The 27,560-nt window shown below is 42.3% G+C and overlaps 1 protein-coding gene across 4 annotated transcripts in view; it reads left to right on the plus strand.

Moving 5' to 3' along the window:
• zgc:158464 (uncharacterized protein LOC791139 homolog) overlaps positions 1 to 27,560 on the plus strand; it is a 98,624-nt gene that overhangs the window by 21,174 nt on the left and 49,890 nt on the right. The window lies entirely within an intron of this gene.

Below are 27,560 nucleotides of genomic sequence, written 5' to 3' on the forward strand. Positions count from 1 at the left end.
GAAGGCCAAATGTTATTTTACATGACAGGTGCAGCAGAGCGGAAATGGTCTGGGTGTCATGAAAGACGTCAAAACATTTTCAGAAACAGCACCTTTGACCCCAGAAATGGTGATTTAAAAACATACCTCAGATTGGCCAATAAATGCTTTATAAATGTTTATTCTGCTTTACTGTGTGCACGTGGAGACAGCCTCTCAGGGACTTCCAAGATGGCCATATTGTGTTTTTGTTTTTTTTTTCTGAGACAACAATAGCCGTGTGCTAACATAAGAATTCAGCCCAACCACATTCTCCACACAGCTTTGTCAGAGGAGACAATCATTCTGTGGCTAAATGAGCACAGCAGTGACAAAGAACAAAGAATGTGCAGCGAGGGATGAGAGATGTTGAAAAATGCGGAGGAAAACCAAACATGTGGCAGCTGTTTTCCTCTCCCAAACCGACCTATGAAAAGAATGATTCGCAGGAAATGTTGAATGTCATACCTCAAATTTAGACCTGGATGTTTCACCTACCATGTGACGGTACCTCTCACCCTCCCGCACACACACACTCCCAGGCAGGACATGAACGACTCTGTCCCTCCTCAGCATTTCCTTTTAATGGGCCTCCAGACAATCTCTAGTTTTCATCTCTCTTACTGGTTTGACCTTTGGCCCATTCATTGCCTCAGCCGAGCACAAAATCCGAAGATTTATCGGTTCTCTCTCTCAGGTGGGGGGAGGCTGCGAATTAAGTAAAAAAAAATCTGAGCGAGCATTTGAGGTATCTCTTGAATCCTGAAACTTTAAGTATTTCTGTTTTTCTTTTCAAATTCAGCTCAGCTCACCTCTGAAATTGACAACGTGAACTACGCTGGCAGCGACGGTTCATTTGATCTGATGAAGTCTTCATCTAATTTTTTTTATTGTTATTGTTTCTGGTTGTTCTGTTTTCTTGTCTTTGAAACCAGAGGCAGCGGGGGTTTCGGTCTCCTTGCTTTTATCCATCATATCTATTGATTACTAGTTCTTGTTTGCTTTCCTGCTGTTTTGATTAAGCTTGCAGGGTGTTGTTTTAGGAAAAGCTGTTATTGGATTTAGCTCTGGATGATTTCACAAGCGATAAATAAAACACTTTCAGTTCAAATGGATGCACAGACAGAGAATATTTTTAAGGCGAAAATTTATAATTGACATAATCAAAAATAACTCTGGTATATTGGATTGTGTTGACTGTGTTAGAATGGCATAGTTAGACGCATTTGTGTAACACTAGGTTTCATAACTGAAGCCTTTGGGGACAATTGGAATGCAAACTCATGAGTGACTGAACCAAATGTTGTTTGACATTTATGTATCTTGGGTAGAGATACTGATAATAAATGCTGTTTTTTAGACAGTGTCTTCCTCCAAATTCACAGTTACACAACGTTCACACTTGGATGCTCTGCCCCACTCAAGCAGTTGCCGCTTAAAAGTTTTGACACACCTCAGCGATCTGAAGGCAAATTCATATTTTCCGCTTCTACCGTTCTGCTGCAGTCCACTATGATCCTCTCTGTGCAAATGTTGTCACCCACGTCCCAAAATGTGTGACCATGCTGACTGTGCACGTAAATGGGCTCCAACTACTATGTAACCACCCACTACAATGAAATGTGAGATCAGTTACACATGCATGTAACGCCAGACTGACATGGTCCCTCATTTTAGTTTGAATGGAACCGTGGGCATGTAGGTGTGACCAGAACCAGTACGCAGCTCTCAGAGGACAAGGAGCGCGGAAAGTATGGCCAGCCCTTAATGAGGGCCCAGTGCTGCTCCACTGTGCAGGGCCATACCGCTGCATCTCTCATTCTGACATTGTGTTGGTCAGGCAGAACTGGATGCTCAGAATTTTTTGGATAAAATCAGAAAAGAGAGACGGACCATTGCATGGACTGCTGCACTGTAGCGAAAGAAAGGACGTTAAATCGTGTGAAGTCAGAGGCTTGCATCTCCCTCCTTGTCTCATTCTGTCACTGTTTCTCTCCCTCATCTCTTTTCTCTTTCACTCCCCAGCAAACACAGTTTTTTTCCCCTCAACTCAGTGACGACCTTCCCTGTTAACAGCTCAGCTCCCTGACTTTTGGCTGCCCAAGCCCTAACAGCATTCCTCCCTTCGAAGCTATCGCTTTCATAGAAACTTTTACTGTTTCTGACTGACAAAGCAGGTTTTTAATTTACCGCCAGCCAAATTCTTTCAGAGCATCTATAAAACATTTAGTCTGCCTCCTCATAAATGGACTCAAACTGTCTTAAGTCAAGTCAGAATGTGTTTTCAGGTTAATTGAACACACACACACACACACACACACACACACACACACACACACACACACACACACAAACAAACACTCTAATATTTCCCACATAATTGACCTTGATTGGTCTTGACATCTTATTTATTTCACATAAATCTATTTAGTATTTCCATGTTCTCTTTGCACTGCACATTTCGTAATGATCAGACAGTGTCTACCTTGAGAAGTCTCCATAACAATCTCATTTACATCAGGTACGAATGGCAACTATACAAAGTAAGTGCGGTAGCATTTCCTGCAAATCTACGTTTTATTCTAGAAGATGCAGTGACAAAGTGTATGAGATTTAAAGCCTCAATTAAATGTTGCTTTATTAGCTCCAAAATCTGCAGGAGTGCCCTCAATCAAATTAATTTTTCTGAAATTTAAGACGATCACTGTACACGAGGGAAGATTATTAGGCAAAGGAAGGGCAGGATAGCAGATTAACCGATGGTGAAATTGCTGGTGTGAAGTGATGAGCAGAATTTTTATGTGTTACTGATGCTCAAGGTACTTTACAAAAGTTTGTTTAATTCATAAAACTTAAGGTCCTTTTAATACTGTAAATGAGAGTTAGATTTATAAGCAATTTTTTCTCTTATCCCGGGCAAACTTTTACAAGGCAACCTGAGATAAAATCGAAGTAAATATCTTACATAATTACAAATATCTATGGATAATTCCCGTGCATCACACCTATGTCTTTTATGCAGATTAGAAAAAGGCTTTTTATATTCCTCCTGTTTTTTGCATTTCATGAGTCATTGGAACCTTAGTAGTTAAACAACCTGATTTGATTAATAAGTCAAATAAGTAATCATGTTTTTACTGTGGGCAGTGGGATAGCAATCAGTGGAAGATTAATTTTCATTTGTGATGAGATGAGTAAAAAGGGCTGTTGCACAAGAAAAGCCACTGGCCATTACCAGCCAATCAGAGGTTTGTGTGCTGATGTGATCCTGTTCATTGAACTTTGTTTGCAGCAGAAATATAAAAAACATATTTAAGAATCTCCTCACAGTCTGTCAAGGGCGGATTCTGTTGTTGAACAGAAACATTATCAAGATCACCTGCAATGAGTTCCATGTAGTCCCTCCCAATTAGTTTTTTATTATTACAGCTTAAGTTTAAATAAACCATTCCTCAATCAGAGTTGTGTTAAACTGTGCTATTTTGTAGATACAATTATGATTCCATAATTACTCAACATTCCCACCTTAAACACACACATTGGACCACATAGTGGAGGTGTGGTGTGTGAAGCCCGAGGCAAAGAGTGCCACAGCCGTTTTCATAACAGTGTGTGTGCGTGTGTGTGACTGTGTGTGTGAGCTGAGCTGAATGGCGCTCGTGCCTGTGTGTGTGTGTGCTGCATGTGCCTTGTCTCTCTTTCTTTCTCCCAAGAGCTGTCGTTGCTGTGGTTGAGCTGGCTGATTTATGGGCCTGCAGGATGGGCATGTCACAACTTCCTTTACCTGAAAAGCCAGCCCAACGTTCATGAGCTGCTCCACACTGGCGCTCACTCTGTCGGTCGGGGCCTTACTGCACCACCTGCAGTTATGTGAAGACATGTGTGACGCCACTCTGTCTTCAGAGCGTTTTCATGCGTGCGTATTTCCAGAGGGCCACGAATGCTTGTCATGTCCACACGCGTCAGCCGCTGCATATGCTATCTTTGTATTTGGGTGTGTGTTGAACGCGTGTGTGTGAGGGTGAAAGAGGCCGTTTTCTTCTCCCTCATTGTCAGCCGGTGTTCTGGCATGTTAAACATTGCATAGATGTATCTTGTACCCAAGAATGTGTACATATTTTAATTGCTATGTCACAACAAATTTGACAAGCACACACACATTATCTTCTGACCGTACTTTTGTCATCTCTTTCACAGAAGTAAAAACACACAGATATGTTCGCAGTGACCCCGACACACACACACACACACACACACACACACACACACACACACACACACACACACACACACACACACACACACACACACACACACACACACACACACACACACACACACACACACACACACACACACACACACACACACACCCCCACACCCCTCCACCCCTCCTCAGCTGTCAGTATGGACATTCCCAGCATACCTCAACACATGCGGCAGCATCTAATCACAGGAAGAGCTGTTGGTTACGAAGCTAGAATCAATTTTTTGATGTTACTCTATCTGCTCCACTTGACTCTGTTCCCTCTCACATTGTTGTAGCTGTTGAGACTTGTTACACTGACAAGTACAAGGGGCCGGGCTAGAACTGCAGAGTACTCTGCGTCAAGCCATTTCTCAATGAACACACACGCACACACGCACACGCATAACACACACACACATCCTTACTCCCCAACTCACTCAGGCAGGCAGACGACCATGTGAGAGTTTTCCCACAGTGCAGAAGAGGCCTGTTACAACTAGCATGATTGAGCTCTCACGACACGCACACTGTCCACTTGCCAGTCCTCAAGCTATAGCTACTGTACAGAAAGTATGTGTTGAGGTGTGTGTGCGGGGGGGGATCGGAAAAAAATACACCCTCTGGTGTGAAATACTTAATGGCGGTGGTGAATTTATAACACGCTGCGTCTGAGTTGTAACCTCAATTTCTTCTTATCCTATGTTTAAGGTCACATTCTCAGTCATTTAGCAGCAGGAGAGTTGTGCAACAGGGCCAGAACGCCCGGAGGGGAAGAAACCTCAATGTTTTCCATAATGGTTGACTCACGTTAGATGGTTGTTTGCTATTTCTCTCCCTCTCTCCCCCTCTTCCTCTATTCTCTCTGTCTGAGAAATGTGCTGGGAAATGTCTCCCGGCACTGGCACCTCCTGCACCACACTCCCAGTGATGTGGAGACGAACATCTTGTGCCAAGGAGATGAGTCATTAGCTATGAAGTTGATTATTTCAATTACTCATGATAGTGTGGCACTAAGCCCCCTGTTGACTTTACGGAATAAATTCCAGGAATATTACAGGTTTGGCAATGGCCTGAGCGGGTGAGGAAACACATGTAGAGGTGGAGACTCCGCAGGGAGATAAGTAGAAAGAAAAGAAAAGGAGAGCTGTAAAATAGGTCTAAAAAGAGAGCTGAAGGTAAAGACCGAGACTCAAACCGAAAGCTAAAGAGAGAGACCTAAAGGCAGAGACAGTGGGAACAAATTCTTTATTTCAGCACCCGTGGTTTCGTAGGTGTATGGTTTCCATCTCCTCACAGAAATGAAAACTCTCCCCAGGCAGCTGCAGGTACATGTGGTGGCACATTTCTGTCCTGCAACCCTTCTTTTATTGCCCCGAGCTGTAACTCGAGGAATATGTGGAGCATGTGTCGACAGTGGCAACTTCCCAGGGGTCAATTTTATTTGATTATTTTCAGAGCTTCTGGAAATCTATGCTGTTACTTTGGGATTATTGGTTTAGAGTGTTGGCATACAATACGTTTTCTGTTCCTGTCATTTCTGGTTTTGTTTTGTTCTGTCTTTTTTATCATCTCAAACAACTCAATACTGCTATCTCTACTATAATACCTTCATATTTTTTATCTGTCTTTGATTTTATTTTAAACTGAAAGACTTTTATATGGTTTCCCATGCAGTGACAGATATAATGCTGATGTTCCATGATACATTTTTTTTAATACAATAGTTTAATGAAAGAAAGATTGAAAAGGAGGGGAGGAAGGTTTGGTGATGAATTCAGAGAGCCAACAAGTTGCAACAGACATGGCATAAACTCAAATGCAGGAGAAGTTTCCTTAGACAAGCTTTTGCGTTTACAAGGAAATGTTTATAAGTCATGAAAAGCAGTGACACACAGAACATTAGAAAGTTCACAACACCCTCCCACAAGTATGGCCGCGCATCCAGAATTTGAAATGATACCAATAGTGAAAGCATTAAACTATAATCTATGTATTTATTGGCTTGAAGACAAATGGTGCAAATCTGAGAGCTGTTAAATGGCCGTGGCAGATATACAAGTCCTGCCCTTTGAAATGCTGCTGGCTGCATTGTAGTCTGCACAAGAAGTTATACAGAGGTTAGGAAATGATAAAGCAGTCCCCCGCATTTAGTTTCCTGAGTGGTCACAACTTGACGTGAATGTTAATTGTGCTTAAACCTTACTGTGAGTTACAATCTGCATCCTGATTACCGTGCCACTTGTATGTATTTGTGAATGGTCACGTGATAAACACGTTCAGGTGTAATCAGCTTAACTGGATGGAGATTGGAGAACATCTTAATTTGGATCTATTTCCCTTATGTGTTTTGACTTTATTAGGAAAATGTATTGATAAATGCTTTACGAGTGAAGATGACTTCTATTTCTTCACTAGAGCAATGACATAGGAATAGGGTTAATACATTTGGATTCTGCTGTAGGGCTTAAATAATTCACTTATTTAGCAGACAGCCCTGAAAGTGTCTACTTTCCAGTCCCTGCTCCCTGACTATAGGAATTACATCCACACAGTAGTCAGTGGTTGCCAGACTTTGTAAGGAGGAAGCTACCAACTTATGTCCCATCTACATGCTCCCATGAGAAATGACTGACAGTTATTACACACTGACCTGACAGGGTGGTTCTGAGTGAAGCAAAAGCCAATGCTCCACAATGACACAACTGGATTCAGGTGGTCTTGGTGCTATTGTTGGAGCCGTATTATCTCAACTCATAAAAATGGATTTGACAGAAATGCATTATGTAATAAGAGCAGCGTCGGTAACAAGTGCATCTATGAGAATCATCTTGCTGTTGTAGATTCCCTTTCATTTCTTTAGTTAGTGAGTTCTTCTGCTTCCTCCACTTCGCCATTGTGATTCTATTGTTGATCTTTGTCCTTAAATACACGAGAGCAAGGTTTTGATAGAGACTTTTTTAACTTTAAAACGTGAAGCAGTAACACTCCTAAATAATCAGCTTCCACTAAAGACTCACTTTTTGAGACAGGGTTAGGCTGTGCCCTTGTCTTTCTTGGTTGTTATCTGTGAGTCGGCAGCAAAGTCTCAGCTTATTAACACTTTTTGTGGGAGAAACTGACTTTTCAAAGAGCTGAAAAACAGAACTGGAGTCGTTATGTGATGCTCAGTGGCCAGAAGAAGAATGAGGTTGTAGCCCCCCCCTTAACATTTTTTTTCTTGGCTTCACTGAAGTCTTAAATATAGGAGTGTATTTCCCTCATGTTGACAGTGACACACAGTCCAGAGAGTTATGGCAGTGTGTGTGTCTGGTCTACTAGATAATGGCCAGCGGCCTGTGTGGCGTGGACAGTCGTTTGGCGAAGCTGAGGAGCGGAAAGAGTAGGAGGAGAGGGGAAGAGCAGGAAGACTGGCCATTTATTGATGAAGTGAGAAATCTCTCGCTCCAGCCTGACATCCTCCCTCCCCCTCACTTAGCAATGAATGTCGCCCAGCATGCAAGCTCAGACAGGTCGCACGCGGCTTTGGCGCCGGACAGTCGTCAATATATTTGACATTTCCACTAGATATTGACAAGTGCAGTGCTGGTGAGAGACAATCATTATGCTACCTGCCATTATTATAGATCAGCTCATGTTTTGTGAAATGTATTGCAGGTTGAAGGAACTCGAAACCTGAAAACTTGCACAGTCATGCAAAGCTGTTGTCATCATATCTGCTACTCTATAACTTATGATGATTGAACGCAAGAACACACAACAGAGCTGTACTTCGGAGGGGTTGGGAGGGATGATGAGAATCTCTTTTCCATTCTACCCTGTTTTTCATTTTTAACGTGCTACCTGAATACACAGGCTACATCCACGCTACAGTCGTAGTACTACATCCAGGTTTTCAAGTGCCATAAACTGAAATGTTTGGGAACACTGCTGACAGCGTTTTAATTTGAATAGTCTGGGACTTAGTTGTTATAGGGCTAGGTGCTAATTATGCTAATTATTGGCCATATTGAGATGTTTGGAAACGATGAAGCTGTCACTCTCATTCTTGACCTGATTGGTTCTCATCAGTCACAACTCAACTATCTCAGTGCGTAGCAAAAGCCCTGTTCTTACCATTGCTGCTTCTGGTTCTCAGTATTTTCACACCGTTTCTTATACTTTTTCTGCAAACGCTCAACCTAACCCACACATGCCCAGTGTATGGTAAATGATCATTTAAAATGTATTTACAGGTGGTGATTACTTATACAAAGCTAAAATACTCGTTGACCGATCTAACTTTAGTCTTAGTGTGGATGTAAAGAGAAATAGCAGCAAACCTGAAAATAAATGGTTTGTAGAGGCCAGATCATTCCTTACAACCTCTAAACTGCTGCTGTGCCAAGGCCGTGCCAAACTGGGGATGGATAGGAGGGCAGATCCACTCTCTATTCATTACAGCTGAGTGGGTTGGGAGGGGTTGGAGTACAGGGGGAGGGACCATAGGCAGCCACTCTGGCTGCATGGTTGGAGGTGCTGAAGTCATTCATTTTAAAGGTAAGATTAATGACACCATTAATCCCTGTCTGGGCCACTGCAGAGCCGGGCAGGACAGAATTCATACCCACTTCTGGCTACCAGGGGCCTGCAGGACACATGCATGAAATCTGTTATAACACACACATGTATGTACACACACACAAACACACACACATTCACAGGTAAAGGCTCACACAGCTGCTGTTTTCCGCTCTGTAATTTGATGTGTCAAGTGCCACCAAGTGGTGATGGGACCTCAGGCTGTCATTGGTGTCGTTGGTGGAGGAAGTTAATTGATGGGTGTTATTGGTCCAATCTCACTGGCTGGTGAGAGAGGTAGCAAGAGAGAGACAGAGAGAGAGAGAAAAATAGAGTAAGACAGACTTAGTGAATTAGTAACAGACAGGGAAACGTCTGGCAGCAGTCTCACTGCAGACCTGTGCCCTTTGTGGTGTCTGCAGTCAAACTGGAAATGAGATCACGCCTGTTGACACTCCTCTGCGACAGAGCTTTTTAGGTGTTGGCGTGCAGTGGGTGGATTGCACTCTGCAGCTGTTGAAGGACGCGACAGATGGGCACCAAATAAAAAAAAAGAGGCAGACACAGGAACACCAGATAAACACACACAGGGACACAAATGCACAATGTACCACAACCAGTTCCAAGTGTAGAGAGTTGAGAGAACACATGCTTTATTGAATCAGTTTAAGTTGTCCTGCCGATTTGCTGACCAAGGCCCTACAAAGAAAAAAAAGTCTGATCCATATCCCCCTTGGAGTAAATCTATTAGGAGCTCAGAGTCAGTATTAGAGTGGCCCTTCTCTGTAACCTAATGTTTTGGGACATGCTCATCTGCTGTTTAAGCAGTTTAATCAGGATCAATATCTTAGAATTAATCTTCTCCTTGCTTTGTATGATAAAGCTTTTCCATTAATCCATATTAAAGCAGATCTCATCTCTTGTCTCACACAATGTATTTTTTACTGTGTGGTGTTTAGAGAAATTAAAGGCATTTGTTTCCCTCCATAAACTTTTTGGGACTAATGCATTCAGAAAGTATTTAGACCCCCCTCACTTATATCACACTTTGTTGCTAAGTTATGCTTATATTGATTACATTTAGTATTTCTCTCATTAGTTTGCACTCTTAACCCCATAATGGAAAAGGAAAATATACTCTTGGTTTTCTGCAAATTGGCTTGAAAAACATTAATTTCACATTAGTAATCAGACACTTTACTGAGTACTAAGTTAAACGACATTAGGCAGCGATTTCCAGACTTCTTGGAAATGATGCAACAAACTTTGCAAACCTTGATTTCGGGATTTTCTGCCCTTCTCTTCTCAGCTGAGCCTCTCAAGCCCTGTCTGGCTGTATATGGACCACCGGTCAGAAGCCCTTTTAGGTCTTAGATAGATTTTGGATTGGGTTCAAGCTGTGCAGGAAAATAACAGCGTTGTTCCCAAACCACTCCTGCATATCTTAGTTATGTGCTTGAGGTCACTGTTGTTGGAGGGTGAACGTTTAGTGAATCTGAGGTCTTGAGCCATTTGGACCATGTTTTAATTTCTTGTCTCTGTACTTTGCTGCATTCAGATTTCCACCAACCCTGACCAGTCTCCCTAACACTGAAAAACACACCGTTACTATGCTTCACTGTTGGAAAGGTATTGGCCAGTATGTTACATTGATGCTTCTCCTTCTGGAAGTTTCTCTGATCTCTATAAAGAGATATCTGGACCTCTGGAGATGACTGCTTTTAGAAACCTTTAATAGTTTTTTAGCCTTCCCCTGATCTCTACATCGACACAGTCTTGTCTCTGAGCTCTGGAGGCAGTTCCTTTAATTTCATTTTCTTGGTTTTCTTCTGATATGCACTTGTGTGCTTTTCCAAATAACGTCCAGGCAACAACAATTTCAAACAGTTTTAGCATAAGGCTGTAAAGGGTCTGAATTATTCCTGAATACACTAGATTTTAGGCATTTTAGTCTCCCTCCATCTTTCCACTTCCTTTATCCATCTATCTTATATACGTTGTGGTTACTTGTCTGCTTCTACCCTTCTGCATCTCATTTTCTGCATCTGTCTTTTCATCCAGTGTTTCTGGTCCTCTCCATCACCCCCACCAGGAAGCAGTTGTCTGGGACATTTCTGTTTTCACTGTGATAGACTATAGACAAAGCTCTTTTATAGGAGCCTTGTTGTCTTGTAAAATAACCCTGGGGTGTTTTTTTCTCTCTCTAGGACCCAATTTATTGGTGGCATTTATTCCGGGATGACCTTCTGTTGGTTTGTCTTCCAGAGACACTCTCTGTTATCGTTCCTCGCAGGGTAATCCTACCATTATTGTAGCTTGATTTAAACACTTACCCTTTTCCTATTTTTAACGTCCATATACCGAACAATGAACACAGGTGTGCTCTATAACTGTAGTGCATTTGCTTGCAGACACCATGTGACTTCCCCCCCTCGTACACAATTATAAAGTCATGCTTAAACTTGAGGTGACTAATTAATTAACAGTGAACTACTACCATAAAGGCACAAGGGAGATTATAACCTTATCAGATTGTGTCAAGTATGTGTTCCAAGAAACAAGATCCAATTAAGCAGATGGATGGTTATATCATAATACTCTCTCCTGTGCATAACGTCCCCCATCCTGACCCAAGTGGTGTACTCTAAGTCTGATTCCGAGCCAACCCAGATGATGCTTGAAGTCTCCTCTCCCAAATGACAAGAATGTAAGGTGATTGGAATGCATAACTTTGAAAGATTTAATGAGAATACAAACAAATTTTCAAATGACCTGTGTGTATTGTAAGTCCAACGCTTTAGGCCTTGAAAGTCTTTGGCAATAGCCACTGTTGCTTCGATGAATATAAAACGGATATTCTTCGCACAGGCAATCTGCGACCTTTCCCCTCATTACTTATTCCATCAAGAGGATAATTACTCATTGCAAAGGCTGATATTTTTCCTCGCAGGAAAGATACTGACACGTATATCTTTTAATTTGGCTACCCCTGTCGCTCTCTCTTTATCTCTCTATCACTCCCATTGTCTCCTGCCCTACTTTCTTTGTTTGCATCACATCTTATCAATCACGGAGTGCGATCACCGGAGCAGTGAGGTGAGGTGCAAGGGTCTGCCCGGGGCCCGGCTGGTGGGTTTGGGTTGTAATAGGCTGGTGCTGCCTGTTAATTTGATACGGTGTGTGGCCGAGAAGCCTCATTAGGAGCAGCAGCTCACAGGGAGACGAGGCTCTCCATCACCACCAAGACACCACTGGCAAGAGCAAAATGGGATGGAGGCAAAGCGAGAGGAAAGAGATGGAGGAAGAGAGTAAGAAAGAGAATTTAGAGAGAGCAAGAAAGCGAAGGAGAAGAGACTGTTAGCATCGGAGCAGCATGGGTCAGTGGAAACAAGGGAGCAGTGACTGACAGAGCAAAAGTATTGACAGTGACCAATAAATAGAAATAAAACTTCTTCTTCACAGAGTAGAATTTCAGCACAGATTTCTCCCCAGAAAAGTTGACTGACCCATTTAGACTAGCGAAAATCTTTGTGATATGAAATTCAGAAAATACTCCAGGTTTTATCCACTGTTTTTGTTTTCAACCGCATCAGTGGTGAGGTCAGTGAACGTGGAAGAATGAGAAGTGGTGACAGCAAAAGAGCGGAAGAAACAGCTCAAGAATTCCTTCACCACTCGACCAGAATGGTTAGGAAGAGGTGGAGGAGAAAAAACAATGCAGAAACAAATAAGAGGGCAGAGGGAGCAGAGAAGCAGAGAATGAGATAGTTTAGCGCGAGAGGTTAATTTCCATTCGAGCGTTGCATTTTTCTCATCTGCTGTGTGCATCAGTGTGGTCTCACTGTTTGTAGCACTGAGATGAGATTCAGCCATGGACAGAGTGAATTATTAATGTAAAGATCTCTTTCTCCACCGAATCCAATAAGTTTCCCATGATTTGACTGTCAAAAAGATTGGTTGCCAGGGTAAGGAGAACTCCTTGATCACGTGGCGCTTTGAGTTCTCTTCCTTGGGTAATTGACTCGTGCACAGTATTGACTTTCTGGTCATGGTGATTAAGGGAGTCCAGGGAACTGGAGCCCGGTGTCTGGCTCCTCGGGGCGGGTCACTGGACCTCACAGCAAGAGTTCTCATGATGACCTTTGTGCAGAGCACAGCGCCGTGGTTAACCCCCAGCTCAGTGATCTGGAAATGCTGATCGCTGTATTGATGTGGAACACTGGATGCTGCTGAGAGCTACTGAAGGGCTGACTGGACTACCTTTTTCTTTTCCTCCTCTCATGTTATGTCTCTCTCACACAATCTGATGTATCCACAATGCAAAAAACTTGACTTGTTCCCACCCCCAATATTTTTTTGCAACTTGAGAGATTTATTTGAAGTTATACAACACTAATTGCATAGACCATCTATTCTCAGTCCATGAATTAATTTAGTTGAGTATGGAGGGTTTTCTTCTGTAAATCTTTTCCGTTGACTTTAGACTGTAGACCAGATGGCGATGGTGACAGAACAGTATAGCATGGGGAAGACAGCTGAAGCCCATCGGCATTGTACACTTGAAAATTTGGAATATGAACCTTATATTCGCAGGAGTGGAAAGAAATAGAGAAATAATAGGAAAAGGATGCAGCAGATGTAAAAAACATCTTAGTGGACAAACAGTGCCCCTGTGTTGTGCCTGAATTCATTCATGTGGTTTTTTTGGATTAACTGTTGGCTCAGATGATAATGTTGGGGTAAATAGAAGATGCGATCAATATAGCTCGACACTAGCGTATTTTGAAGAAACAATGATGTTGTGTTCACATAAACCACCAGTTTACCAGTGAAAGAGCAATGAAATTCATTAATTGCATCTGTTTCAGTGAAACTCTGTTTCTATGTTATTCACATGTTACCCTTCAATTGAAATAAATAGATTTTGATTTGTCACCTTTCTAGAAATTTGCTAAAAAAATTTGGGCAACGTGTAGATGGAGACCTCTCCCTTTAAATCTATATCTGCCTCCCTCTCTCTCTATGTCCTTCTATCTACAGTGTATGAGAAAACTCATTACATGAGTAACATGGTGGCTGGTCACACCGCACAGGGAGAGATGATGAGGGGCAGGTGAATACATGGGGGGAAAATCCAAGGAATAAAGTCAGTCGTTGAGTGAAGGTAGGGAGAGACAGACTTGTGGTGGGAAATCCAGCAGGAAAGTGACCTCTGTGCATGTGGGACTTCAGGGGATCACCACAGGGGATGAAACACCGACAGGCTGACCTGGGCCCGGAGCCACTGTGGTGGACATTTAGGCGTTTTGATTGCACCGGTTCATGCCTTCAGAATACAGAACCACTATTGATTTTTGACAGCCATGAAGGACATGGGACTGTTTTAAAATGTATAGGTCTGAAGGTGGATGTACCCCTGGAGTTTCAAAATAATATTTTTTTCATCCAGCCACCGTTCTGACATGACACTAGTAACTAGGTTTCATCTTTGGACAATCAAAAAAGAGGTAAAGAGAGTTGTTCGGGTACATGTCTTTTTGATCCCAATGTTGAGTAATGTTGCCTACAAAATGTTTTCAAATGAATTTTAAATGTGAAATTCTTATCTTATACATACTTGCAGATTTTGAGTATGATAATACTGGCTGAAATCATACCACGCCTGTAGTGTGCATGTAGTAGTTAAACTTCCAAGTTCATGGTCGACCTTAGAAAAGTAGTCAGATGATAATTATATGATACAGTCCAGTCTAGGTTTTTTCCCAAAAGCTTTAAACCATTACCTGCCTCTCCTTTAAAAGATGAGTTTTCTCTCTTTTTTTTATACTGACCATAAATTAATGTTGAAGGCTCAATAACATCTAGTGGATGGACCTTCGGATAATGTTGACATAATGGTCATCAACTTATTTCTTAGCCAAACAGCTTCTGTACACTACTTTGAAAGCTCCACTGCTGCATGAAAAACCTTAAATGGCAGCTAAACTATTGGGGCCTCAGTGTACTTCCAAGGTCTGCCCTTTGTTTACCAGTCTGGGTGATCTGTGACACTAAGCACCGAGACCTTCCTTGACATTCATTCAGTTAACACCACATCTCAAACTCTGGGAGTTCACTGCAATCCCACAGTCCTCAGCACCAAAGCCCCACTGGGAAATTAAGAGTTAGAAACCCTGTGAGCTTGAGTCGAAGCATTGCTCATTTGTTTTCCTCCCCCAGATTATCCATGCCACTTTAATTAGTGCCCCACTGATCAGGAAACTTGTGTCGGATGGAAACAAACACAAGCGTCACCCACCAAACTGCCTTCCTGTGTTGCACTCTTGTAATTTGGGGTTTGGCTTGTGAATGACATCAGACTGACATTCAACAAGTGTGTGTCCTTGTGACCAGCCAGACGTGTCATCTGTGGTCTCAGTCATCCTCTGAAGAAACATGGCACCCTGTCACTCTACTGTACACTAAAGTCACTGAGGAGGCAACGCTACACACATATGCGACCTCAAATAAAATGTCCTTTAACCTTCTTGGCGTCACCCGCTGCGAGTTACTGACACTCACTGCTGAGTAAACAAATCCCCGCTCACACAGAACATCTGAGTCACAGATATTCTTGCATTTGTTTATGTGCCTAGAAAAAAACATTTTCCGTCAGACTGGATTATTCTTCCTGGAAATGTGTAGTGCTCTCAGCCTGCACATTTCAACTCAGGTAAAACAACCTGCAGGTCAAGACGTGTCACGTCTGCCTGACAGGCTTTGGATTTTGTGTTTCAACCTCATCTGACCCGGTTGCATCTTATTGTCTGAAAATAGATGCTGTTACAAGGTGATGACAGCTCTTTGGACATTAACACGCAATCCACCCACACTAATGTTATTGTTGGCTTCCTGTTTTGTAATCAGAGCCACCCACTAGAAAGCTTGGACAATAGCTGAAGAGATTTTAAACTAAATTTAGAATATGAGCAAACTTTTGTTACTCTAAATGGGCTTATGAAGACAACTAGGGAAACTCCAAAAATACATTTGTGTGGTAACCATGCAGATATTCATCATATAAAGATATTACTACCCATAATAAAGTTCTTTAGTTTGACCAAACAAAAATGTGGGATATATTCTTTCTGCCCATAGAAACAAACCAGGCCTCACTGAAACGCACCCATAGTAACAAACCAAATAGAATACCAGAATGCTGCATTATTTCCTGCGTTAATGTCACAACATATTTGTCCTGAGTGCTGTCAGCCCGGATTATATCTGAACTTGTGCATCGCTCAAATGAAGTTCGGGCTGAAGAGACTTGCAATAAATATCATAAAATCTCCGCCAGGGACATTTTTAGGTCTTTGTGACAGCGACAAGAAATCCTCCATCTGTTTTCAGAGCAGCTTTACTGTGCACCACCACCGGTACAAGGACCAAGTAGATGCATGGTGTTCAGCAACATGAGTCGTGACATTGAAATCCTGTGTACAAGCATCAATTTACATTGTACACACATCAATGTATTTCGGGTAATGATTGCAGACAAGATGGCTGACAACATGTCTGCATGTCCGTATACATACTGTCTGGTTTCCACATATGCAGGCACATCCTCGCTGTACTCTCCGTAATGAATACTGACAGCATTTGAACGTCTGTTTCTGGTTTGTCCTCTGTGCACAGAGGAAGGAAACCTCATCTCAGAGCTCATCCCGGCAGGCATTAATATCATTATCAGACCCCAGAGCTCATTAAGCCAAAGCAGATGTGGCAGACAAAAGAGATATATTGTTTATACGAGGCAGCAGGTGAATTATAGAGGTGGTTGCCTTTGGGTTTTATTACAGTTGCGTTTATGACTGGTCTTTATGCCACATCTTTGTCTGTGTGCAGCACTGTGGATGATTTAGTTTGGTTTTATTCTCTGCACTCTCACAGTCGACATGGTATGACAGGCTATTGCGAGCACTGGGAGGAATCCTGCCACACTGGTGGACTAATGGGCCGTTAGAAAAAGTTTTTACTCTCCCTGTCTGTGAGTTTCAATACACCTGTTTTAGATGTTGAACTCAGATATTCAAGTCTTCTTTTTCTATTTTCTATTTTTTTACCAATGATTTTTCCAACCATGCTGCGCAGTAGTGTATAGCACATGGGTAAACTTTTGTTGGGGTTAGGATCAAGATCTTTTTTTTATTAATCAGTTGAAGGGTTTGTACCCAGATAGGAGTGCAAGTGCATTTCTTATTATTACTGATTCAACTTTCCGTCTTGTGCACTATTCTTGGCTGTCTGACTGACACGTGGAAACTTTAACAAAATACATAAAACAATCTAAATAAGGGCTATCAGAGCTAATATGTGCAGTACAGTGTCTCCTTGAAATCCTGGACAATGTTGGTATATTCCTGTGCATACAAAGTGTTGAGCAAATCTTCTCAAGTGCTCGTTCTCAAATAGCATAAGCAGCGTGTAATTTCTTTCTGATGAAAAATGGATTCTACCATAGTGTTCATTTGGAAGTGAGATTAAAGATTAATTACATCATGACATCCAATGATTATGGACCTGTGAATACAATCAATCACATAGTTTACCCGGGACAATTCTCGCGCCTTTTTTACTTCTTGCACTGATTGTGCAGGTGATTGGGTCTGTGTTATTATTCATGACGAAACAAGAGTATACCAGTGATCTGAGCATGTATGTGTATGAGATAAGTGACCACGGTTCATTTGAAAACCATTAGGCTTTCCTTCAGAGCCTTTTTAGTTGGTGCTGGAGTTTGAACCTCCTGAATTTTTGCCCTCAGCCGGTGTGGAGTCATTCCCAGCAGACTGAAAACATTCAAGGTCTGCCACACTTGGAAACTGAGGAGTCAGCCGCAAAAGTGAATGATTAACTGACTGCGCTCAATTGCTCCATTATGTGCTTGTGCTCTGTCTGTATGCACCTGTCTTTGCACTTGCTGACAAACAAAGTAGGGCCATGGTTACTCTCCACCCCTCTGACCCTCTGCTGCTCCGCACAAGTCCACAGACGTCTGGCTACTTTGCCCCTTTTGGCTCCCACTCCATGCTCTGTCAGCAGACCCACATGTAACTGTCAGCAAGCCGATGGCAGTGCATCCAGGCTGGGACACCAAACCCGTCAAAACGTCCCTGGGGGCCCTGAGGCCACCCGCGGGCGAGCCGTGCCGGGTCAGACCGAGCCACTCGTGAGGTTGAATGGAGGTGGACCGTGTCCTCGGGAGATAGATTGATGAAGAAGCAGATGCTCTGTCCTGGTTAGAGCATATGGTCTCCCCAGTTTTCCTGGAGCTTGTTGGTCACCTCTGAAAGAAACCCTCATAAAAGTAGGCTTTGTCACTGTTCGCATTGGAGTGAGACTGTGTCTGTCTTTCTTCTTGGCAGAGCCCGGCTGCTCAGTGGGCACTGGGACACGTGAATGGGCAGGGAACAGCTGGGCCATTCAGAACAGACTGCATTCCCATAGGAAACCCTCTTCATGTACTGTCAGTCGAGATGATCAGCAGCCACAAACACAGAGAAGACTTGGCTCTGAGTAGCCTTCTTCTCCTGTTCCTCTTTTCACTGTCTTTATGTCTACCTTTGGTCTGGATTTTGTATACTTAATAAACAGGACAAATAAGTGAATAAATTCTGCCAGAACGATTCCTTGTTTAGTAAGCACCATAGACTCTAGTGGAGAGTAGTTTTCACATACCAAGTACAAACATGGTATGTGATATTTTCGCTTATCGACATAATCGCTAATCAGAGAGCATCTGAAAATCCCTGAACGAGAGGGTGAAGTTGTGGACAATGCTTCTTGTATGTGTTGCTGTTAATAAGTCAGCCAGTGTGTTAGCTCAGATTCTCCAGTCATTGTGTGAAGGAATGAAGCGAGCTAATGTGATTAAACTTATCAAACAAGAGAGACTAGCAACAAACTCCTTCTCATGTGGTTCTTGCAAACAAAATAAGCGTTTGGCTGAGATTATCAAACTTTCACCCATTACTGCTTTATCTCAGGTTGTGTGTGTGGTCATGCAGGTTTTTAAGATTCACATTCACATAATATGTATCATTTTCATCTTTCATCTCATTTTTTTCACCCTGAACCGGTTTTCTATTGCACCTGATCCCTCTCATATGCTCTCACAGCTGCGTCAGTGCATTGATGTATAATGCTCTGATGAATTCCCCCCGGAAAGGAAACCTATACCAGGAATACCAATTTTCCCTAGGGGTTATCTGGAGAGACCCTTACCATCTTCAGCCTCTGCTTAGCGCAATGCTCCCTCTATTAAGAGGCAGGATTCAACACAACAAAACCCTTGAGCAGTAATGCCTTGGATTACGACGGGTGGGTAATTTCTCACCAGAGAAAGAAGGAGTGTGGAGGACCATTAGAATAACAATGGGCTCTTCTCATCATGTATTAGCTGATCACTCAGAGCAGACTGCAAATGATTACAGTAACGATTAAGGCCATCTCGAAGGGCTTCAAGCAATTATAATAAAGCTGGATAGCGGTGTTAAGGGGAATAAATACCAAGAGAGATTTGATTCATGAGATTGCAACTTCTGTGGCGTTGGGCTTATATAGAGGCTAAGTGGAGAGATTTTGGATTGAGGTGGTTTGGGCATTTGAATTCGAGCCGCCCTGGTTGCCTCCCTTACTAGGTATCATATTTGTAGACCCAGAGTATGGTGGAGAGATTGTATTCCACCTTTGTCCATTGATTACCTTGGGAGGCTCCTATAAAGAGCTTGGAGCATCTGTGGTTGCTTTGCTCAGCCCTCGACCACCAATGCTCGAACCCATCAGAAAATTAATTTATAACCTTGTACACCTTTTAAATTTTGTGTCTCTTTTATTTACATTACTTCTTCATTCCAAAATTGTTCGTGCTACAATTGTGTATGTTAGAAAGTACAAGGTATATGCTAGGCCTTTGTATCCTCATTTCCTTGCAACATTGCTGCTCCACCCCTTGCGTACACATTCCACGGAAAAAAGTAGTAGGCTTTATCCTCATTACTTGAAAGATCCATTGGATTTTTACATCCCCTTTTCCTCCTGCAGTGTCTGCTCATCTTTAACTGGAGGTCCACTGGGATTGTTAGCTGTGAATATTACATTTATGCATGCAGGTAGTGATTATGCAGGCTACTGCAGGCAAACAGTAAAGTGAGTCTGTATATGCACTTGTGTAAGTGTGTCAACAGAGTGATATGGCTGCCTGAATGCCCGCTCTGAATTTACGACGGATTCAACAAAGGTTACTCATGTCTCCTTGCAGCAGAAACAAGATCTGTGATCTTAGCTTTTTCATTAGCCATTTCAAGTATTCTAGAGCTTGTATTTTGGACACATAAATCTTAATCTATGTTGTCAGAGCGGACATCTTTCGTCTGTCTCTGATCAGCAAATACTGCAGTGTAATTGCAGTTTCATCTTGAGTAATTGGACTCTTTGGGTTTTCTTAGAGCAGCGTAGTGCCATGCTGAAAATCCCAGCCCGAGCAGCCCGCAGCCTCTTGTCTCAGACAAGTCCGACCTAGTAATTCCAGCACTGGCTGCATTTGCACTCTGAGGATACAGACATTGGCTGGTGGGGGGGGGGGGTGGATTGAGGGGAGGGGGTTCAAACGCAGCCACCGCAGCAGTTTTACTTTTCAGAAACCTTGCGGCTTGCTTTCGTTCTCGATTTCTCCTTTTAGCTTCCCTCCTGCTCCTTGGGGAGGTTTGTTATCACCCCCTATATTTATCAAAGTTTCTCCACAGCTCCCGCCAGGCACCCCTTCTGTCCCCATCACTACCAGCTCTACCCCTGCCTCAATGGAAAGTTCAACTTCTGTATTGGGCCTGTTTAGGACCTGGGTACACTGCGACGTCAGGTGGGCTGAATGCATGTTTACCTGCTGCCCGGCACGATTATCAGAGCTTTGTGGAGGCGTGTGGCGACAGAATGGCTGTGAAATAAGTGTGTGAAAAGAGTCGGAAGCCCCCTGCTTCCCTCCCACCCACACTCCTCATATCCAGACAAAGGAAAGCTACTCACTGGGTCAGATGGTGCCAGACACTTTTGAGGATTGCCCCTCCTGCGCTCTTTTCATTCCTCCATGTCGCTCGTTCCTCTTTTCACTTTGTGTCTCTCTCCCTTCTATCTGCCACTTAGCCTCAGTATTTGGAGGGGGGATTGCATAAGAGCCGGGCTGCGTTTCCTCCTGGCAAGCGAGGGAGTTTAATTGAAAAGGAGATCCGGAATGAAAACTCCCATTCCTTTTCAGGCCTCTGTTCTGTGAAAGCACGGAAATGCACAGGAGGAAAGAAGATGAAATGTACAGGGGAGTCAGTGAAAGAAATAGGTCATGTTCTTAATAGAAAATGAGGGACTGAGGAAAAAGAGGGATTCTGACATCCACCCTACCCTACCCTCTGCACTATAATGATCCTGGATGATTTTGATCTTTTTCTTAGTGTAGTCCAACAAACTGATCACATACAGCATATTTTTCTGTACAAAGAAAGGACCAGTTTCTGCAATAAAGTGCAGCAAAACACTTGGTCTCCCGTGTATTAATATAAAAGAGGCACTGTATAGCAGTATTATTTTGCAATGAAAGAATATTGCAGGAAACCTTTTGGGATTTTGGCTGAAAGTGATGCGTTTGTGTGTTGAGCTTAGCAAGTGTTCGATGGGTATCTGCTGGTGAAGCTGAAGTTTATGTGTGTCTGTTTGTCCTTGCACAACGTAGAGTCAGAGATAACAGGTGGTGCTATAATGTTTCAAACTACACCAATGCTTTTTCTCCACGAGAATCCTCTTTCTGCATATTGGTTAATTCTTTACTGTTGTGCCAAAATAAGACACTTCATTTGAGTGGTCTCTCTCTAGTCTGACATGTCTCGCTGGAGCAGCACATTATCCCACACTTAAATATTGGCTGTACCGGGCAGGTCCGATCTGCAGCTCTATGAATTTGAAGCAAGGTCGAGCTGACAAAGGTCATGTCTGCTTTCTTGTGCAAATAAACAAACACCTGTTTCTCCAGCTGTGTCTCCTCTGAGGATACCAACCTGTTTGTCTGGGCTTCATCTGCCTGAATCTCGCTCCCTATTGTTGAGAACCAATGTCCTGATCCTCATACCTGTGTCAGCATACTGATGATGTTTACTAAGGGGATTGGCTGTCCACTGATGGAGGTGGGACTGGATCAGCTGATGGTTATCAGTGTTTTCTACAAAGTGAGGTTTCACAAAGGCTGCAGACGTACTGAATCTTTAACAGATTTAGCCAGGAGACCTGAGTGAAGTCTGAAACGTGCGCCGCTGCCCACACAGTCAGTCCACTAACGACACAGTGCAAACTCAAGATCCCCATAGCTGATTATTTATTCAACAGAACTGAAGGCCTTACAAGGTTAAGAGCCACAGAGTCCAAAGGCGGCTCTGCCTATTAATTGCTTTTGATCAGTAGTTGATGCATAATTAAGTGAGCTAAGCGAGCTAAGAGGCTGGCTTTGGGAAGGATTGATCAGACACATGAGGTCATAGAGAGCAGCATCTGAATACTCGCCTTGCTGAAAATGTTTGCAAAGACTAGAGATGTGAAACTGGCAGGTATCTGGAAGATTTTATACTATTTATAAAAAAATCTTTACTTAAATATTGTACTCCCTATCTGGTAGACAATAACCCACAATCTCCCATAGCTCAGACCCTAGTGTTGTGTTAACATTATGCATTCACTCAACTGGACATATGAGTCCAAAGATGGATTTATTCTGTCTTCAGAAGAGGCTTCAGGCTTGTCTGAAGTTCAAACCGGCCCCTAAGATGTGGGGACAGAGACTCAGTTTGGCAAAGTCACTCTGAACAAGAGCAAATATGCCGTCCACCACTGCAGGCCAGGCAAGATGTGTCGTTAGGGGCTGGGAATAGAAACAATCCTTAAATTGTTTTCTTGATGCTATGGTGCAGAGCTCTGTGGAAATATTGTTTTATTTAAGTCCCATTTTAATGTTTGTTGTAGTGACGTCTTGGGTATAAATATTTAGTGTTTTTGTTTTCCTGGAGCCTGCTATGGCATTAAAGGGGTAGTTCAACCAGAAATGAAAATTCACTCGTCTTCTCACCACTATGCTGATTGAGAGGTGGGTGAGTCCACAAAACACTTCTGGAGTTTCAGGGGTAAGCAGCATTGTGACTGAATCCAATCAAGGCCATGGCTTATTTGAGAATATATTTATGTTGGCTAGACATTAAGCTGGGTAACATGGTCGTTCTGGATGAAGCCAGTTTAACTGTCAATTTTTTTTTTTTGCTGTTCTTTATTGTGGAGGAACACATTTTCCTTAGTCAGCATTGAAACACGTTTACATTAAAGATTACTTGACAGCTGAAAATAACCTGTCAAAACTAGCAAAGCTGTGTCACCTAGATGATGAGTCAGACCCTGAAGGTACTTTTAAAAACAGGTAATCAACAGTTCAGCCAATAGAGTTTTTGTTAGTGGTGTTATTACATCTGCCAGATGATTTTGAACCATAACTCTTAACTGAGTGGCAATTACAAGCATGGTATTACCTAAACAACTTATAAGCCAACATTTGTTTTGTGTGTAGGCACAAAGCATTATATCATAAAAACTGTCAATTGTCAAAAGTTGTTAACCTGCTGCCATAAGCTAGAAAAAGATGTATCTTAAGAAATTCATTCACATGCAAATCTTTGTATTCTAATACGCAAATATGTTATAAAACATGCCCTTACTTGCATTTCTAAGTGTGACTCATGAAGCATCATACTCATCATGTCTCATCATTGCAAACGTATTAGATATGCAAAGGTATCACCTTTGGTTGTTTCACATAGAGCTTATACAACAAAAAAATACTCCTCAGTAGAAAGCTCAGCAGTGATCCCATGCACAAGAATGGATAGTTGGGCAGTGTTTGTTATGTCTTGTTTATTTTCAGAAAAACGGGAAAGTCAGTGTGTTTTTCAATTTCTCATATCAGTAATCTGCTCTGCAACGGTTTATTGAGTCAAACTGACACTTCACAACAATTTTACTTTGTGTTGCTTCATAGCTCCGCAGCAGCGAAGAGGCTCCCGCACAAATTCTCCCTCTGAATGAGGCCATTAACTTGTTCACCACCTTGCCTCAGTAACACTGTGTCTGTCAGAGTGTAGTCTTGCAAAAGCATTTTTGTTGGGCACATACACTCCACTGAGGAGTGTTAACTTGTATTATACAGGGAAGGGTGTAAATTATTGTGAAAACAGCTCTTCTGCAGCTCTGATCTTGTGTGATGAGCTTAAAGCAGCAGAGGTCAACAGTGCAGGGAGTAGTGCTGTTATGCAATTATTCAACTCATCTGACACATTGATATTCGTCTCCTATCACTATAAGTGTGTGGAGGCCAAACCTCTGCCTCGAGTGTGGCAGCTCTCCTTCACAGCTGATTTGTATTCATAGAGTTCGCACTGCGTGGTTCTAACCTGACCTTACATTTTCATATTTGAAACAACTGATTGTCCCTGCTGTAGGGAGACAGCCTGCGGATCCCTTGGCTTGATAAACGCAGTTAGGATGATGCTCCCACATGTAACAATGATATTAATAATGAATAAGCACTTCAGATGCTTGAGGTAAAGCACCCTGGTGGTGTGTGCTTTCTCATGGTAATTATTTTCTGCACTGCATTGTGTTTACATGCGGCTGAACAATGACGGGACTAATTTATTCCAAAAATAATTTCATAGACACTGAGCAACCAGTAAACAACAGGCCTCAGTCTCCTCTAAACTCTAAAAAGTGAACTTGTTAGAATAGGATTTTCTTATTCATTTAAATAAACCAATGTCATCAACTGCTTCACAATAAAGATAGATATTATTCAGCAGTTGTATTTTAGGACAGGACACATGTGAGACACATTAGTGGGCAATGTCTGTGTGGCACTGGATCATCAGCTAATGATTAATTGAAATCTTTCATTTCCAAATAGACAATTTGGAATTGACATCTGACAGAAGTTGGTCTCTTGCACTGTCTTAACTGAGAAGTCCAGAGAAATCTTTATCAACGTGTGGAAATGAAGGAACAAGAGCCCCTCCCTTCCTAACATGGAATCTCCGTGCCAAGTGCTGCACTATCTTACATTCTGTACTAGGTTGGCATTGCTCAAGTTGTTAAAAATCAACAGATAGAAAACAGGGGACAGTGTCAGTTCTGCTTGGCTGGTTAGTTAAACAGTCCTATACAGTCTAGACTTAGATTTCAACATGAACACATGATGTCAGAATTGTGAACTAGGGGACAAATTCCTTCATTTTCAGCCTCACAGGTCTCCCCTGTGTCCTCCATAGTTACTGTTAGGCCATCCAAGCTTTATGTTGTTACACAGCACATAATACAGTTTGCAGTGATAACAATTAAGATAAATCAATAGACATTTTATAATTTCTCGATTTTACACAGAGGTTGGTTATAGCAAGCTTCTAATTTCTTGTCAGTCCCTGTGAATTTTCCTGTCAGAAATAACAACGGTAATTAGAAGATTGCATCAGATCCAATTTGGTGGTTTGGCTGAACTGAGAGTCTACAGCTGGAGAGAACTATGTAAAAGACATTATATATTGTTTAATGTTTTGAGGACTGCGGCTAACCAATGACTTAACTAAAGCTAACATTAACACACATGTTTTGCTGCTGTCAACAGGGGGAAGTTGCCAAAATTACTGTAAAAGCTCTGATGTAGAGTGGTTGTACACAGGACTGATAACAGTGACTTGCACTGACATTTTCTTACCGTAAAAAAACATGGCTTTATATAATTTTGCAATATCAATGATGAACTTTCGATAGATATCAAAATAATGGTTTTATGCATTGTAAAAGTACAATACCGACGTATAACACACAACTGATCTACCTTAAATTTGTGAAATTGCTGTTTATCATTTTCTGCTTAAAATCAGTGAGAGCTTAAAAAATCAGTCTTTAAACTTGCAAAAAATAATAATTTGATATTTATGTGATAATTATCAATACTGAATAAAATGATGATGATATGATGATATAAAGTTATACCATATGACCCAACCTTACAGGTCTGCTATTTTTTTTTTTTTTTTTTTAAAAGGTTATTAAAACTATCCATTATGTGTTTTTCCCTACTACCCATGCACTCTCCTTCAACATAGGGAGAATACCAAAGCCTGACAGGTCTGTCGTACCTGGTCACAGTTACCATAGTAACTAAGTATATCTCCTTATTGCACACAGTGTATTTCTTCAGACGCACATCCCAGGTGCAGTGTGACGTTGAGCAACACCCTCCACTTAAACCAGCTCGCAGCGGGGACACGCCCTCCTGTTGCTGCTAAGAGCCCAACCACCCTCCTTTCAATTACCCGCCACTCTCTTCCCCTCTTTTGTCCACCTCCTGCCAGCACCATCTCTGCTTCACTCGTACTGCAATTAAACCAACTGACAGACCCTGAAGCCCACACAGTCACACACCTATTGAGTCAAGACACATTTAATTAAAACATCCTCAATTTTATGACTTATGAAGATATTTTATTGCGCTGATACTACGGGCAATAGAAGGCTAAATGAAAAAAAACGCTGAAATGAGAGTTCTGCTCTTTTGAACTCGAATACGTGTGCGGCTGGATGATTGGCTGTGACATCTAATGGTATCGCAAAGAATTAAGGGCATTAGCATCATCTCAGTGAGAGCCCAGTGTAACTGAGACATGGCACCCGGTCAGTAATCTGATGGTAAGCTGTGTTTAAATGGCAGGAAAATGAGGAATCGGGCAAGGCTCACTTACTGCTGATTATGTTACTCTGAAAACTGTCCAGACCCCTAGATAGATGCGACGTGGATGAAACCCAATCTTGTTCACCCCATTAAGAGGGCTGTTGAGAAAAAAAATGTAAATGTTGAATTTAGCTCGACGCTCCATGAGAAACAGCATGTTGCAGGTGCAAAGTCGACTAACGAACACATACATTTCCTCAGAGCCTGTTTGCATATTTGCACCATTAGCGCAGATGCATTCTGTATTTTTTTCCTTTTTTTGTGAAAACCATAACGCTAATGAAGTGGCTACATGTGCGTCATGAGAGTGGGGATTACCAGCGTACCCTTATGACATGTCTCATTTAGCCATGATGTTTATTAGCAGTGCAGTGGGGGGTGAGAGGCAGGGCCAGTTGGCGAGCAACACGCTGCTGTTTGGCTCACGGTGGAGCCTCCATCACTGTGACAAGGATGACAGGAAAACTGAGACCAGCTGCCCAAGACCATTACTGCAATTAACAGTGCTGGGAGTTTGCAGGGGCACGCACACAAACACACACACACACACATATATTTGCCCCGGTGCACACATTTCATTTTCTGACGCTTTTGCCTTTCTGGCTTTTTTTGTAATGGACGAACTGGCTTGGCTTTTAAAAGTGGCCAATTAAGCCAAATTGAAGGAAGGATGGAAATCAGCGTGTTCCTTAATGAATGTCAGGAGACAAGTAATTATGACTTGTCTGGATAATATGACTCCGGCATGAAAATGAGCTCATCCAGACTGACGCATTAGTGATAATAGCGATTTATGTGATAGGGGTGCATTCGTCTTTAACATCTACCCATCTGTGGAGCCTGACTTGTGAATGAAAATTAGCTGATTTATTATCTTCTCTTCTGCAGCCACTTCCA

Source organism: Limanda limanda, chromosome 3, assembly GCF_963576545.1.
Source record: "Limanda limanda chromosome 3, fLimLim1.1, whole genome shotgun sequence".
Classification (NCBI taxonomy): Eukaryota; Metazoa; Chordata; class Actinopteri; order Pleuronectiformes; family Pleuronectidae; genus Limanda; species Limanda limanda.